This window comes from Triticum dicoccoides, chromosome 2B, assembly GCF_002162155.2.
Source record: "Triticum dicoccoides isolate Atlit2015 ecotype Zavitan chromosome 2B, WEW_v2.0, whole genome shotgun sequence".
Classification (NCBI taxonomy): Eukaryota; Viridiplantae; Streptophyta; class Magnoliopsida; order Poales; family Poaceae; genus Triticum; species Triticum dicoccoides.
In genome coordinates this window covers 574,509,536-574,527,388 of record NC_041383.1, presented here as the reverse complement: position 1 = coordinate 574,527,388, position 17,853 = coordinate 574,509,536, and the positions used below count along the sequence as shown (strand labels likewise).

The following is a 17,853-nucleotide window of genomic DNA, read 5'->3' as shown; positions in this document are numbered from 1 at the left end:
TTATTTGATTAACGGGATCACATCATTGGTTGAATGATCTGATTGACATGACCCATTCCGTTAGCTTAGCACCCGATCGTTTAGTATGTTGCTATTGCTTTCTTCATGACTTATACATGTTCCTATGACTATGAGATTATGCAACTCCCGTTTATCGGAGGAACACTTTGTGTGCTACCAAACGTCACAACGTAACTGGGTGATTATAAAGGTGCTCTACAGGTGTCTCCAAAGGTACTTGTTGGGTTGGCGTATTTAGAGATTAGGATTTGTCACTCCGAATGTCGGAGAGGTATCTCTGGGCCCTCTCGGTAATACACATCACTTAAGTCTTGCAAGCATTGCAACTAATGAGTTAGTTGCGAGATGATGTGTTACAGAACGAGTAAAGAGACTTGCCGGTAACGATATTGAACTAGGTATTGGATACCGACGATCGAATCTCGGGCAAGTAACATACCGATGACAAAGGGAACAACGTATGTTGTTATGCGGTCTGACCGATAAAGATCTTCGTAGAATATGTAGGAACCAATATGGGCATCCAGGTCCCGCTATTGGTTATTGACCGGAGACGTGTCTCGGTCATGTCTACATTGTTCTCGAACCGTAGGGTCCGCACGCTTAAAGTTACGATGACAATTTCTTTATGAGTTTATGTATTTTGATGTACCGAAGGTTGTTCAGAGTTCCGGATGTGATCACGGACATGACGAGGAGTCTCGAAATGGTCGAGACATAAAGATCGATATATTGGAAGCCTATATTTGGACATCGGAATCGTTCCGGGTGAAATCGACATTTTACCGGAGTACCGGGAGGTTACCGGAACCCCCCGGGGGGTTATTGGGCCTACATGGGCCTCGAGGGAGAAGAGGGAAGGAGGCAAGAGGTGGCCGCGCGCCCCTCCCCTTCCTAGTCCGAATAGGACAAGGGAAGGGGGGCGGCGCCCCCCCTTTCCTTCCCCTCTTCCTCCTCTTTCCCCCTCCTCCTTCTCCAACTAGGAAAGAAAAGGGAGTCCTACTCCCGGTGGGAGTAGGACTCCCCCTTGGCGCGCCCCTCCTTGGCCGGCCGCCCCCTCCCCTTGGCTCCTTTATATACGAGGGCGGGGGGCACCCCATAGACACACAAGTTGATCTTCGTGATCGTTCCTTAGCCGTGTGCGGTGCCCCCCTCCATGATATTACACCTCGGTCATATTGTAGCGGTGCTTAGGCGAAGCCCTGCGACGGTTGAACATCAAGATCGTCACCACGCCGCCGTGCTGACAGAACTCCTCCCCGAAGTTTTGCTGGATCGGAGCTCGGGGTGCGTCATCGAGTTGTACGTGTGTCAAGAACTCGGAGGTGCCGGAGTAACGGTGCTTGGATTGGTTGGACCGGGAAGACGTATGACTACTTCCTCTATGTTGTGTCAACGCTTCCGCTTCGGTCTACGAGGGTACGTAGACAACACTCTCTCCTCTCGTTGCTATGCATCACCATGATCTTGCGTGTGCGTAGGAATTTTTTTGAAATTACTACGTTCCCCAACAATGTCTTCCTTGAATTTCACCCTTATTTCTTTTTGATCAAGGATCAGACGACGAAGAACATTCTCTATCAAGGTAGATGCTTTCGTGGGCTCTACCCGTTGATTCCGGAGCTTAGGAGACTAAATAAACAAGCTTGTGGTGCTATCAAGCTTTCGTCTACACGATGGCATGATCGTTTAGGACATGCTTCTTTTTCCTTAGTTGAAAAATTACTTAGAAAGAATAAGCTCCCGTTTGTTGGTGAGTGCAATATTGAAACTATTTGTGAGTCAACGAGCTAAGAGTCATCAGCTACCCTATCCTTTATCCACTAGTGTGTCTACCAAACCACTTCAATTAATTTTTTCAGATGTTTGGGGTCCTGCTCCCAACTCAGTTGGTAGACATACGTACTACGTGAGCTTCATTGATGACTATAGTAAATTTTCTTGGATTTATCTACTTAAGAAAAGATCCGATGTCTTTCAAGTTTTTAAAAACTTCCAAGCACTCGTTGAACGCAAGTTTGACAGCAAGATACTTGCTGTCCAATCAGACTGGGGCGGAGAGTATGAGAAATTAAACTCTTTCTTTCAAACTATCGGCATCTCTCACCATGTGTCGTGCCCCCACGCTCACCAACAAAATGGCTCGGCTGAACGCAAGCACAGGCACATCGTTGAGGTCGGCTTAGCTCTCTTAGCTGGCGCCTCCATGCCTCTCAAATTCTAGGATGAAGCCTTTCTCACTGCCGTTCACATCATCAACTTGCTTCCCAGTCGTGTTATCAATAAGGAAACTCCAGTAGAACGGCTCCTCCACACCAAACCTGATTACACGTCTCTTCGCGTTTTTGGGTGTGCATGTTGGCCTAATCTTCGTCCATATAATCAACGCAAACTCATGTTTCGGTCAAAATAGTGTGTGTTTCTTGGATATAGTGCTCAACACAAAGGTGTAAAATGCCTTGATGTGTCTACGGGACGAGTCTATATCTCCCGTGATGTTTTTGATGAAACAAAATTTCCCTTTGTTGATCTTCATCCCAACGCAGGTGCCTTGCTTCGCAAGGAAATCCTCCTCTTGCCATCTCACCTCACCGGCCTTGATCATGGGGGAAACACTTGTGATGATTCAATGCTGACTAACCCTCCTAATGGTGCAAACGGGTCTTCTGGTGATGTTGCAGGAATAATCAGCGACAAAAATGACAAAGAAATTAGCCTTCAAGCGCCATATTTGCTGTGTCCAGAATCGGGGAACAAATCCTCCTTGGGATCGCCGCCAGATCAGCTGCAGACCAGGAGATCCGCACCGGGATCAGCGACCGCAGACGCGCCAGACCTGCCCGCAGCGGAATCTGCCGCGTGTGTGGGTTCCCGTGGCCCCACGCCTGCCACGCGCCAGCCCGCGGGTGGCGGCAGCCCCGCACCACCTCCGTGCCAATCGCTAGATGCCACGCGGCGACGTCCTGGTGGCCCAGGCGGTGTGCGCTTCCCCGACCAGCCGGTTTGCTACAAGCGGCGGCCCCAAGCGCGGCCGACCGGCGCGGAATCCAGCGCTGACCCACCCAGCCAGGAGGGCGTGGGTTTCAGTGCAGATCCGCGTGGCCCCGCGCAATCATGGGCTCATGATGAGCCGGTCGGTGAGCCTGGATCTTCTACGGCTGCTGCAACCTCTCCACCAACTACTGAAGCCGCAGAGGATCCGGTGTGGGTGGCGGGCGAATCTGTCTCAGGATCGCCTACGCCAGGAACTCCTGTGCGCGACTCCGGATCTTCTGCGCCAGCTGACTCTGCAGTACAGTCTCGGCAGCTCACACGGTTGCAAAAAGGTGTAACTCAACCTCTCAATTATAAACATATAAGCAAATATGGTCTAGTTTGCTCTACAGATGAACAAGTTGAACCAAGAACTTTGGATGAGGCATTTGGAGATGAAAAATGGAGAAAAGCAATGATGGAAGAATATGTGGCACTGAGGAAAAATAAAACGTGGCATTTGGTTCCCCCACGGTAAGGTAAAAATCTTATAGATTGCAAGTGGGTGTTCATAGTTAAGAGAAAATCTGATGGAACTGTTGATAGATACAAGCCTAGGATTGTTGCCAAAGGTTTTAAACAGAGATATGGGATTGATTATGAGGATACATTCAGTCCAGTTGTGAAAGCTGCTACTATTCACCTTGTTCTGTCTATTGCTGTCTCTAGGGGATGGAGTCTCAGGCAGCTAGATGTACAGAATGCGTTCCTTCATGGTGTTCTGGAAGAAGAGGTGTATATGAAACAACCTCCTGGGTTTGAGGGCAAGTCTAATCTCTCATTTGTGCGCAAACTTGATAAAGCACTCTATGGCTTGAAGCAAGCACCAAGGGCGTGGTACTCACGTCTTAGTCACAAGATGCAATCACTTGGTTTTGTTCCTTCCAAGTCAGATACCTCACTGTTTATTTACAATAAGTTCAATACATGCATATTTGTTCTCATCTATGTTGATGAAATTATTGTTACAAGTTCATCTAGTGAGGCTATTGCATCAATGTTGAAGGATTTAAGTGCAGAGTTTGCTCTCAAGGATCTTGGAGATTTGCATTTTTTCTTTGGGATTGAAGTGAAGAAACACAAGGATGGACTTCATCTCTCTCAAGAGAAATATGCAACTGATTTGGTAAGAAAGGCAGGTCTGCAAGGTTGTAAACCATCCTTCACTCCATTGTCCAGCTCAGAAAAATTATCTCTCACAGAAGGGCAACTCTTGAATCAAGAGGACAGTACAAAGTACAGGAGTTTAGTAGGTGCACTTCAGTACTTGACTTTAACAAGGCCTGATATCTCTTTTGTTGTTAACAAGGTATGTCAGTTTTTGCATGCTCCTACTACTGTGCATTGGACTGCTGCAAAATGCATTGTCAGATATGTCAAACATACCTTGAGCATTGGTCTTAGTTTCAGCAAGTCATCCTCAACTCCGATTAGTGCTTTCTCTGACTCTGACTGGGTAGGCTGTCTGGATGACAGGCGCTCTACTGGTGGATTTGCAATATTTTTTGGACCAAACTTGATTTCGTGGTGTGCAAGGAAGCAGGCCACAGTGTCTCGGTCTAGCACAGAAGCAAAGTACAAGGCATTAGCAAATGCCACAGCTGAAATTATATGGGTTCAATCAATGTTAAAAGAACTTGGTATACGAAGTTCTCAAGCTCCATGTCTGTGGTGTGATAATCTTGGTGCTACCTACTTATCTGCAAATCCAGTCTTTCATGCCAGAACAAAGCACATAGAGATAGACTTTCACTTTGTCAGAGAAAGAGTTGCACGGAAACAGCTTGATATTCGGTTTATTCATTCCAGAGATCATGTTGCAGATGGGTTTACTAAGGCCCTGCCTATCAGAAGCTTTGAAGAGTTTAAGCATAATCTCAACCTGATGAAGTTGTGATTAAGGAGGAGTGTTAAACATCATTATATGCGCCTGTCATGTTAGATAGGAGATATATGTTGGGTGCATATTAGAGATAAGACTAGGAGGTAGTTTGTATGGAGATCTTTTTGTAACCATCCTCCTTTCTTCTCTCTCAAGATGTATCTTAGATCTCCCTTATCTCTTCCTTGACCGCATGTACAAGCCATCGGGCTCCTCTGCTATATAATGCAATACGTCGCCCTCAACTAGGGTAAGACGTTTTCTGCTCGCACATTCATGATGCAACTTTAGCCACTAATTTCTACTATGATATACGTACAAAACACAAGTTTTGGAAGACAAATATGTACTATGATTTTAAAGTTTCCAATCTAAATATTTGGAACAAATATGAGTCAAATTTTCAAAAGTCTGACTGAAAGTCTGTTCAAAGCACCATTTAATTGTAAAATGGATAAGTAGGAGGTTCTCTGTGTTGTATGCATTGGACCTTAACAACTTTCTACAGTAAAACAAGGTATATTGAGTAGCAAATTCACTATTCATGTCTCAGCATACATCACCTATTTTGTCCCTGTAGTTTTTACTTCAAAAGTTGTACTACGAAGAATTTCCATGCCTCTAAGAAATACATACGATCTGTCAAAAAAATTCTAATTTTGAACATGGATTACGAACCTTTTTTTTTCGAAAAGTGGATTATGACTCGTGTGTGTGTGTGCGCGCACACACACGCATCTGTGTATGCATTGTTTTAGCAATTTGTGCTCCTCTCTTTATCTTCTACTCTTCATTATGAGAACTGGATGGCCTACGCATAGCCAATCTCATGTGTCACATGTGCAAATGCCCCAAACTTTGGAATTTTCACATGTGTTGAATGATTTCGGGCATGTTAAATGATTTCTGCAACATGCATATGATCTTCCAAGTTCTTTCAATAATTTAGCTCAAGGTATACATACATTGGAGGAACAAAGTTGATAAGGCATTACCCTAGCTAGATTTACAATTCATAACTATACTTCTGCTATGCTCTAAGCTGACTGTTCTACTTGAGTTTAAGACCAGTGCTATCATCTTGAGATGCCAGTTTCAGCTGTACTGCAATCTATAAGCAGATTGTCTTCAGTGATTACTAAAGGTCTGGGCAGACTTATCTGTTATTGTTTTTTTTTGGGGGGTGGTGGTGATCGATACTTCTAACCAATCCCACTGCTTGTTGGTGTTGTTGAAGCTAACGGCGTTCTTTCTGTTCCATGTGCTTCTCTGCACAGATAGATGAATGCTATTTTTTTTCAATAAAGAGATGGATGCTATGTTGTTGGCGACCTTCAAAAGATGGCGCAAGGAGGAGCTGCCAGGCGATATATCGACAGCACAATTCGCAGGAAGGAAATTAAATTACAAGAACTAGTACTTCTTACTGACAATTTGTATTCTGATTTCGTCACGTCGCTCTCACACTGTAAACCTGAGATTCTCTGTTTTCATGCACAAAGAGTCAGAAGCCTTAACCGGTTTGTATTCTCTTTTTGTCACCTTGCTCTCACGCCCTAAAAACTGAGATTTTCTGTTTTCATGAACAAAAGAGTCAAAGCCTAGATGTAAGAAGTATAAAATGCGTAATCTAGAACAGAACATATTTCCTGTTTTGGCACTATACCAGATTCAAAGCACAAACCAAAATTCATAGTACATCAATGAGTACTACTCGAGCTGACTAATTAGTACTACAGTGCTTCATTAACCTGCTACAATCAACCAGAAGAACCTAAGCTTGAAGAACAGGCCAGGACTCTTGGTTGCACCATATTGTTAAGAGCAGTATCCAAGGCAAGACTCAAGAATTCCTACAAATTGTGGCATAGAAATTGGTGCCTGCCGATATCTCTTGCGGTCCTTGCTCTCACCCAGCAACCTCTGCTGTTGCACGGATGGCATTTCCTCTTTTTCAACTTATGAACTTTGTTGAGATGACACTCGATCTAAAGAGAAGATAATATTTTTGATGATTAGATAAATTTGACAATATGATATTAATTCACATATCATAAGACGGAGTAGATAGAGAAAGGGACCTTATTCGCTTCATTGGCAATTTCAGGAACTGGATCCCTTCGCTCCAGGTAACAAATGAGGCACAGAGTTTTATTCTTGCTGTTGAGCTCCTTAATTCTGATCCAATAACTGAGGTGCATCCGATCTTCTTCTTCTATTTCATTATCCTTCCCACGATCTGCTTTCTTGATACCCAAAGCACCATCACCTTCTTGTCTATTATTATCCTACGAAATTGTTATTCTATAAGATCAATATCAAAAGAAAAGGCAGCAGTTTAGAAAAACAATCCAAAAGTATGTGCATTTGGTGGTATGCTTGAACAGAGCAACATATTGCATTGTACTAACATAATATCCGAAGTCAGTAGAGCGATGTACTAACGAAACATCACATTGAAGACCATATATACAACATGGACAGCTAACTAGTGCATAATTGCCATCATAGCAGTAGTATACAGTAGCACAATTGCCAACATAAGGGATGTTAAGGGGATGTTAAGCAGAAAGAGATGATGATTAAACACGACTAGCTTATGACAATATAAATTGACAACATAAGCTTATGTTGATGTTAAGGAGATCAACATAATCCTTTTCTTCCCCAATTGACAGCAAAAGGGAATCAACATAAGCTAGTTGATGTCAAACAGAAAGAATTGTTGACCTCAAGCAGAAAGAATTGTTAACTACAGGAAGGATTTACGCACACAGACAATGTTGTGGAATTTACTTAACAGCATAAGGGGAGGTACAGACAACTTTGGAGAGGACCATTTTCACTTGGTCAGGGAATATCAAAAGAAAAGTCAGCAGCTTAGGAAAACAAACCAAAAGTGTGTGCATTTGCTTGCCTGCTTGAACAGAAATCATATCGAATTGCACTAACACAATATCTCAAGTCAATTGAGCGACGCAGTAACGAAACACCACATTGGAACCTGAAGTGAATTCTCTGAACCCATATGCATACAGATTAGTGAAGATCGAAGGATCAACGATTGTACCTGGGCAGTAATTCGCGGAGGAGTGGACTTGTAAGGAGCCGAATCAGGGGCGGGGCACGGAGGAGAGCGATGATCGTGATGCTGAGGCGCCTGACGACAAGAGCCCGCCGTCCAGCGCGGCTGCTGTTGAAAGTTGAACAGAACATCATATTGATGTTAAGCAGAAAGACGACTAGCTTATGACCATAAATTGATAACATAAGTTGATGTTGATGTTAAGATGGGGATCAACATAAGCATTTTGTTTTCAATTGGCAGCAAAAATATCTCAAGTGAAGTTTCTGAACAATAACTAACAAAGTATCTGACGAAAAGATTACACTGAAACCTGAAGTGAAGTTTCTGAACCGATATGCGTACAGCTGATTACTGAGGATTGAGCAGGAGCAGGATCAAGTGATCGTACCTGTGCAGCGATTCGCGGCGGAGTCGGCTTGGAACGAGTCGACGCAGGGTACGCTGGAGCATGATGCTGAGGCGTCGGGCGAGAAGGGCCTGCCGTCCAGCTCCAGCGCGGCGGCTGCTTCTTGGGGTAATGCCTGTGCTGGGCGGTAGGGGCGAGTCCTTGGGCAGGACGCTCCGCCCGTCCGCCATGCCGCTTCTTTCCTGCTACCACCTGCCAACCTTCCGTGTCGGTCTCGGCGGCGGGGAGCTCCTGGGTGGCGGCGATGTTGACCGGAGGGGCCAACGACTCGCGCTCGCCCACCGCATCTTCCTGCCTGAGCGTCCCTTGGGCCTGATTCTTGGCCTTGCTCCTTCGGGCCTCCTCGGCGACGACGGCGGGCACGACCGCAGGGATCTCCTGGGCGGCGGCGACGATGATGACTGGAGAGCCGAGCGTCTCGAGCGTGCTGTCCTGGGAGGCGGGATCTTCCAGCCCCTCTTGCTTCAGCTCCGGTGAATTGATGGCGCCTGCGTTCTGTTTATTGTTCTTGTTCTTGCCCCTTCGGCGTGGGCGCCCTTTGTTGGCGTCGGCCTTGGCCTCGTCGCCGGCGACGGCGTCCACGACCTCGGGGTCGTGCGGCGGGGGCGGTGGAGGGACGAGCGTGGGCTCACCGGGGCTGGCGTGCCCTACCTTGGCGCCTCGCCGGTTCTTGGTCAGGCGGTCCAAGAACAGGCGAAACCTCTGCCCCCAGGTGGTGGTCGGACTCCCCGGAGTCTCCCGATTAGCCATTGCGAAACGTGAAACGGGAAACGCCACCCAGAGGGCACGACGGGGGCGAACGACAGAGGAGGGGGAGGAGGAGGAGGAGGAGAGGAGGGCTGCTGGCTGTTGCAGAGAGGGAGGAAAAGGGCGCACGAGCGGGAGAGGATGAAGAAGAGCAACGGAATTTAACAGAAAAGCAGTGGGCTCTCTCTCTCTCTATCTTTCTATTGTGAAGCCTATGGGCTCGGCCCAGTGCAGCCCAGTCTATAGTTTTTTTCCTTCTATCCAATTTTCTTTTTGGTTGCTAGTTGCTACGCCTTTTTTCTTTTTTGAGATGAGATGAGAGGTGGGGCGCTCGTCTCTCCGGGCTCCGGCGACGGCCGTGCCAGGCAGCAGCGGCTGCGCGGGCCGAGCAGCCGGAGTGTCGGCCCCATCCTGTTGTGTTTAGTCAGTCACCGAATTGTGGGCCCGTGTCCGGGAGCGACCAAACCGGAATCACGATCCTCCTGATCCGGGTCCGACCCAACCGCCGCCACTCGCTCGCTCCAAACCCTAGCTAGCTACCTACCTCGCGCCGCCGTCTCCGGCGCCCTCAACCCTGAGCCCTTCCGCAGCGTCAACCGCCGGCGGCTGTGCGCGGTTCCCCTCCCCAGCGTGGCGCTCTTCAGCATCTCCGCCCACCCCGAGGGCGCCGGCCTCCACAACGTCTTCAGCTCATCCCGGACAGTGAGGTGAGTAGTCTCCAACAGCGGGCACCAGATGGTGGCTTCTTTGGGGGCAAGCTCCCAGTGCATGCTCATAGGTGAAAAATACTTGGGGATCAGTATTTGCTGTTTTTCCAAGGTGGAATCATCATATATCCTCCTTTGTTAGTTTTCTGTTATGCTTCCGAGTTGTATGACTAGATCATTAGTAACAGATTCTGTAAGTTGTTCTGTATGCAAGATGGTGGCAGAGTGAGTATGCTCTTTCAGATTTTGCCTCTTGCATGCAAGATGGATCGGCATTCTGGCTTAATCTTTGATATCTGTTGTTGTTGGTTCTTTTCGAAATGGAACTTCAGTATCACACAATGCAGTAAGACCCGATGGACCACCGTCCTGGTCCTTTCAAAATTGTGATGGTGGATCACACAGGAAGTTGCTCTGCATTGGGAAAAGGAAGAAGCAAGAGCTAGGGTGCCCTCTCCGCTCCTGCTTGGCGTGTTAAATGGAGTTGCAGGTCTCACTTGAATGAAACATTGGTTTGATATTCATATCTCATTGTCGGGTTCATTGACTACAAGCTCTCTGCCTCTCATTGCACCTGCTGATTATGGTCTTGCAAGTTTAAAATGCATGCTGGCTTGCTGAGTAATAGTGCAGTGAAATGAATTCCTTGAGATTATATGTTCTGGAATTTATGGAGTGCTGTAATATTGTAGCTCTTATGTGACAAGGATAAATAGTTTCTCAACATATGATGTAAGAGCCCTTCTGGTTATAGTAAACACGATTCAGTAAAAATAGTGGCCCTTCATTCCTGAACTTTTCTCTGGATGCAGGTGCTAGATATACTCTAATTGATAGTGCATATTTATTTTAGAATCCGAAGATAGTTGTCGTGGCACACTTCATGTCTGCAAGTTTACTAAAGGCAGTAAGATTACCTTATTGTCACCACAACGGAAGTGAATCCTCGCCAACAGATCTGACACCTCCTGTTTGGTAGTAGAATAGCGTCATAGGCTTAGTGAGCTGGACATGTCCATTCAATCATTTCATTTTAGTATACATGCAATTATCTATTCCTCATTACAAAAGGAACTGATCAAATTGATGATTTTGGCAGTAGCTATTTCTTTAAGTGATGGATGCATGGCATAGTTACTATTTACAAAATCATTCACTACAATATCCTGTTCGTAATAATTTTGTCCTAATACGCTGGGCTGAATGCACCTACTTTCACTCTTTATAACAAGGGTGGTCTGAAGTCGCTACTTGACTACTCGATGCAAGTTTCGGTTACTGTTTACAATCATTCAGTAATATTTCAATATCCCGTTCATAGGGATTTTGTCCTAATACTCTTGACTGAATGCAGCTGCTTTTGCTCTTTACAGCCACAACAACCAACGTGGCAATTTGCAAATCTGATTGCATGAATTATGAGGATGATCCTGTTGTACACATGTTAATTGGATCGAATTGACGTTCGTGACGTATGATATCTGGTTTACTTTTCTGTACCCTCTTGCATGCGACATTTTTCCTTAATTCGAAGATAATTGTTATTTGGATTAGGTACATCGGAGCTTATAGAAGAAGACATCAGCCAGCAGGGTTGGGAGTGATATGTTATGGATTATGGGAGTGATATGAATGCCCGGCAACAATCTTTGTTTCTCCATGACTCTGGTTGGTTACACTGTACCGATAGTTTTTAGGCTTCAAAGCTTCAGAATGCAATCACTATCATGTGGCAGATTCCTTTTGATCTTTTTTTTTTCAAGTTAATAGGTTCGTTGTATTTTGATCTTTGATATCTGTTATGGATACGGTTTTGTAGGTTGGGAAGTTGTGAGTGTGTATATCACCATGTTATATGTGCCACACCATCATTATTTATGAAATTGGCATCTTTCCTATTTAGAAAAGATGTGCTCTTTCTGCAAACTAGATTCTGTTCAACTATGTATTCATCAAGGCAGTAAGCTTCACTTTCTCCCTAAGGTATGTGGGTTTCCCTTATAGAGCTGTTATCTCCAGAGAACATTCCGTGGATAGAGAAAGGGGTTTATGAGATTGACAATTGCATGTTTAGACTATCCAACCTAGCAGGGATAGAAGTTTGAATACTCTGGACTTGTATTTTTTTTTTTTGGTTATGAACAACACTAGCATAGTAATTAATGTCGATAGTCCAAAAATAATGTTGACATAGTGAATGGCTTGCGTCATATGAGAAATTTATTTGGTAACTACATCGTCGTGCCACATGGATTGGATGTCAACGGTAGTCATCTCACCCAGTACACCTTTTGCAATAATAATCACAGCAAATCAAAATTTTGTTGTGCTGTCTATGTATCTAACTGGCTGTGATCGGAGTTAGATCATTTTCTGGTAGAAGGAAAGACATGATCTTATCGGTAACTTTAGGCAGTAGGAATCATTGGATCATTTTGCATTAATGATGTTAGCTTTTGGGGAGGCAATTGTTTTGCAGTGCATCCCTTTCCTAAGCAGAGCGAAATTTATCTGACATGTAATGCATTCAGATTGTGGTGTTGCTTACATTTTCAGCTTGTAGCCGAGGACTGGAATAGGTTGAGAATCCTGAGCCGCGGAGGAAAGCGGGTTAATTAGATACACCAACCTATGGATGAAATAACCAAACTAACTCGCAAGAAAATAGTCTCCATGGTCTGAATGTCCAAACAGCGACCACATATATGCTTTTGCTCTTATTGGCAGGGCTTCAGGAGACAGGAGCCTTGATGCGCTGAAGAGAGGGGCTGTGCTGCTGAGGACCAATTCTGTGGATCTGATGTGAGTCCGTGGAGATGCTGCTAGCGACAACCCTACGGTAACGAAGTGAAGGTTTTGCTGTTGCTGCATTTGGCTCGGTCTGTGTGTCTTGGGGGTGTCCTTTGCGATCATCCTGGTTACCTTTCCGTATGTAATGAAGTGGTTGTGATACTGTGGTTCCAGTTATGCCTTTTGCCTTTCCAGCTATACTGTGATTTTTTTTTTTGGCGAAACAGTTATACTGTGATTAGAGCTTTGACATATGTAGGGGGCTGGTAGGATCTCCTCGCTCTTGCTGAAGTGCGCTTGTGTTGTTGTTGTCAAGCCCGAGGGCCTGACCTTCTTTCTATTTTTTCTGTTACCTGCTGCCCCTCCTGTATGAGGTGGAGTTTTGTTCAGTTCTGTGGTCATTAGCATGTGTGCTTCGATGAAAAGAAAACCATGCGTAGATGTTGGCTGGGGTGAATCTATGTCGTGATTATTTTTATTAATTTGAGAAATTTGAATTCTAGTCCCCGGCCTCGCTCCTCGTAGCAGCATCACCCCGTTTGCAACTTCGCCCTCACTGCTCGCAACTTCAGCCGTTGCCGCTTGCAACAGTGTTTGGAAGCAAGCAATTAACAAAGAAAACTACGTGTGAGGATACCAGATCGGACGACCAATGTTATTCTTGTAACCCTGCGGCCTTCTTCCACTAGTCTGATGGAAACAAAGGATCGGTAGTCTGATCCCTAGTAGCTCCCGTGTGACATGGTCGAATTAAACACTTCAAAATTCCTTGAATGACTGCCATGCACACAGTTCTTCTCTTCAAAATCAAATGAAACAAAAGGCACAGAGTACATTCACATAATCATATAGAAAAATAACATGAAACCACAACATTATTATTAGGCCAACTGGGATCCAAACCCAAAGCAAAGCAAAATCATCATTCACGAGAACGAAAAACAAAATCACGAGGCTGCGTCATTGAGACGACCCAGTCCTCGTTAGACGGGTCAAGAACGTGCCCTGCAAAGACAACCGCGTCGGTCGCCTCCTCCACTATGAAGTACGCAAACGGATGGTCGGCTACAAAATCCACAGGAGGAGGCGGCGACGCCCAATATGCGACCCTATCCAAAAGGAACTCGAAGGTCCCACCAAGGATAGACCCGCATATTGAAACGCTTTTGCAAGATGGATATCATTACATCAACATTACATAATAGATGGGGATACATACAAGAGGCATACAATGCCACACGAATACAACATCACAATACATCAGAGCATCATCCGACTACAGATGGAACACAAACAGAAACTCAAACGACATCCACCCTGCTAGCCCAGGCTGCCGACCTAGAACCTATCCCTGATCGAAGAAGAAGCAGAAGAAGAACTCAACGCAAGCAAGGATCGCTCTCGCGTCAAAATCATCGGATAAACCTGTACCTGCAACTGTTGTTGTAGTAATCTGTGAGCCACGAGGACTCAGCAATCCCATTACCATGGGTATCAAGACTAGCAAAGCTTAATAGGAAAGGAAGGGGTAAAGTGGTGAGGCTGCAGCAGCGACTAAGCATGATATGGTGGCTAACATACGCAAATAAGAGCGAGAAGAGAGCAAGCAGAACGGTCATCAACTAGTAATGATCAAGAAGTGATCCTGAACTCCTACTTACGTCAAACATAACCCAGAAACCGTGTTCACTTCCCGGACTCCGCCGAGAAGAGACCATCACGGCTACACACACGGTTGATGCGTTTTAATTCGGATCTGGTGTCAAGTTATCTACAATCGGACATTAACAAATTCCCATCTGCCTATAACCGCAGGCACGGCTTTCGAAAGATTATACCCTGCAGGGATGTCCCAACTTAGCCCATGACAAGCTCTCGCGATCAACGAAGGAATAGACCTACTCCCAGGAAGACCCGATCAGACTCGGAATCCCGATTTACAAGACCTTTCGACAATGGTAAAACAAGACCAGCAAAGCCGCCCGATGCGCCGACAATCCCGATAGGAGCTGCACATATCTCGTTCTCAGGGCAACACCGGATGGGTCAGCCTACGAGTAAAACCAGACCTCGAGTTGCCCCGAGGTGGCCCCGCAGTCTGCCCAGTTCGGACCAACACTTAGACAAGCACTGGCCCGGGGGGGCTAAAATAAAGATGACCCTCAGGTTGGCCGACCCAAGGGAAAGGATAGGTGGTGGTGAGGCAAATGGTAAAACCAAGGTTGGGCCTTGCTGGAGGAGTTTTATTCAAAGCGAACCGTCAAGGGGGTCCCATAAATCACCCGACCGCGTAAGGAACGCAAAATCCGGGAACATAACACCGGTATGACGGAAACTAGGGCGGCAAGAGTGGAACAAAATACTAGGCAAAAGGCCGAGTCTTCCACCCTTTACCAAGTATATAGATGCATTAATAATATAAGAGATATTATGATATCCCAACCAAAATCCTGTCCACCATAGAGAAATCTTCAACTTCACCTGCAACTAGCAACGCTATAAGAGAGGCTGAGCAAAAGCGGTAACATAGCCAAGCAATGGTTTGCATAGGAAAGGTGTTAAAGGTTAGAGGTTCGTGGCAATTTGGGATGGCTTGATAAACAGGTGTTAGGTGGCGCAACATAGCGATAGAACGAAGCAACTAGCATAGCAATGATAGTAGTGAGATCCAGGATAGCGGTCATCTTGCCTGAAATCCCGCAAGGAAGAAGAACGAGTCCATGAAGAAGACGAACGGATGAAGCCGAACCAAGCGGAGACGAACGAATCCTCACGATCGCAACGAAATAGGAACTAACAAGAAGAAGCACACAACATGGTAAACGCTCCACACATGAACAAGACATGATGCACACACGAGCATGATGCATGACAAAGCTACATGAAGCTACTCATGGCAGATATGATGCAAACAAGAACAACACATCAAGGCAAGTTTAAATGAGGCCGTGAACAACATATAACAATTCCGGTAAGTCCTCATATGCATATTTCGAAATTGGTCCAGATCTGAATAAACCTTATGTTCAAGTAGTTAAACATCAAGTTAAGATGCACCAAGATGATCTACATGAGATTCTAGTCAAGTTACATATAAAGTTCATTAGATTTGGAGCTACGGCTTAGAAGATATGAGCAAAACAAGTTAAACATGGCATTGATGCAAAATGCATACAAACATCAAGCAAACACACCAAAACAAGGATGCAACATGATAATATGAAGCTACATGCAATTCTAAGCAAATTTCATAGAGAGCACACTCAAAACGGAGCAACGGTTCAACACACATACTATACAAGTTTAAAGGACAAGCTGTCCAAAACAGCAACTAGGCATATTGCAAGCATCAAAACAACATGCTACAGCACCCCAACATGATAACAAAAGGCATGGACATGATGTACAGGTAAAGCATAACAAAACATGAACACTGAGCTATCTCCAGAAATCACTAGAACATGCTCAAACACACATGGTAATATTGCAAGTTATAACAATTTCAGACTTTGCAGAAAATAACATCACGATGCAATGTTCAGAGCTATCAAACAACATGTTACAGGAACTTATAATAGCAAAACAAGACATGGCATGATTCTACTCAAAACATAGATCAAAAGTCCCTTACTGACCATAAGCCAAAAAGGATCAGAAAATATGATGGCACTCACGTAAACATAGCAAGTTATTAGACAGATTCATACATCGCAGAAACATAATTATGAAGGCATGTAGATGAGCTTGTGCAACTCACTACAGAGCAATACATGGCATGGCAAGGCACCCAACAGTAAGAAGACATATTTGTAAACCTAAGCATGGCAAGAGCAAGGTCATAGGGTGCATGGATCACTAGCAAAACATATGGGAACAAGTGAACTTAATGTAAACAGAATGACAGCAACATTTTCAAGCAACTTTGGAGCAAGATATGAACAAGCTACAGCAACCTAAAAATGCAACCAGGGGCATGGATGGATAGAGGATGACATGTAGATCAAAACATGTTTATAGAACATCTCCAGATTATGGATAGAATGATTAGTAGCAACATGTTTTTATAGCATCACGAAATAACAGATTCAGCCTAGCAAATCAGCAACATCATGAACACTACTTAACAAGCTCGATACACTCACCACAAGTCATTGCATGACAAGATAAGCATAGCATCATCAAAAAGACATGTTTGTGAAACAAACCAATGCAAGAACAAGTCCATAGCATGCAAGGATCAACTATAGCAAGCTTGGCTAAATTGAATAACACGTAAACAATCTGCCAGGAAACATTTTGAACCAAAAGTAGAGCACTCAAATGACATGCTAGACTACTCCATAATTGCAACCAAGGCCATGAATGGATAGACAAACATCATAAGTTCAAAACACCCTTACTGAAGTATCTCAAAATATGCATGGATCTCTCTGTACCAACAAGTTTACATGGCATGAAAATAACAGCAGAACAGGAACTAGAAACAGCATTAACACGAAGCCTAGTTTGCATGCTTATGCTAGTCACCACATTGATCACAAAAATACATAGTAAGCACCACTGTAAAGAAGACATGGCCTAGTTCAAAACACATGAAGACATCAACCTCATAGGATGCACACATCAATCATGGCAAAAATGACAAAAGAGCTCGTTCTGATAACAGACAGCAGAAAACATTATGAAGCACTCTTACAACAATGATTCAGGCATCTAGATGACCTCAAATGAATATGATGCAATGGAATGAAATGATGTACTCATCGAAGCGAACAATTCGACATATTACACGCACGAAACGGAGCTACGGATGCAGAGATACAGCAGGTCAAACATGGCATGAAAATTACTAAAATCTGGGACTTCGTCATATCTCAGGAAAAAACAGATGAGCGCAGGTTAGCTAAAATGTGACCGGGCGGGATATAGCGGGCTGCTCACCGAAGCGGGCTTCAGCCCAGGACGGAGGAGGAGGAGGGCCGGGTTGCGGGCGAGGCCGGCCCACTCGGGCGACAGGCGGAGGCGCTCGGCGCCGGCAACGTCGACGATGGGCGGCGGAAGGGGACGCGAGTCCGGTGATGGAGCGCCGGAGTTGGAGGGGCGCGGAGGACGAGGCCGGGAGGAGGAGCTGCGAGCTCCGGCCGGCCGAGGCAGCGCGGCGGCGGCGCGGCGCACCGCG

The 17,853-nt window shown here is 45.2% G+C and overlaps 1 long non-coding RNA gene and 1 pseudogene across 6 annotated transcripts; one reads left to right on the top strand and one right to left on the bottom strand.

The window, feature by feature from the left end:
• Positions 1–9,451: 9,451 nt before the first annotated feature.
• LOC119364957 lies at positions 9,452–12,872 on the top strand. Of its 6 annotated transcripts, XR_005175254.1 has the most exons (4): positions 9,453–10,374; positions 11,258–11,356; positions 11,439–11,552; positions 11,704–12,872. It is a non-coding gene; the product is annotated as an uncharacterized LOC119364957 (long non-coding RNA). The 6 variants fall into 6 exon arrangements; XR_005175253.1 differs by having other exon boundaries at positions 9,452–11,552; positions 11,704–11,867; positions 12,612–12,872; XR_005175250.1 differs by having other exon boundaries at positions 9,452–11,552; positions 11,704–11,867; positions 12,441–12,872.
• A 724-nt stretch (positions 12,873–13,596) lies between these two features.
• The window catches only part of LOC119361019, a 6,642-nt pseudogene continuing 2,385 nt past the window's right edge, over positions 13,597–17,853 (bottom strand).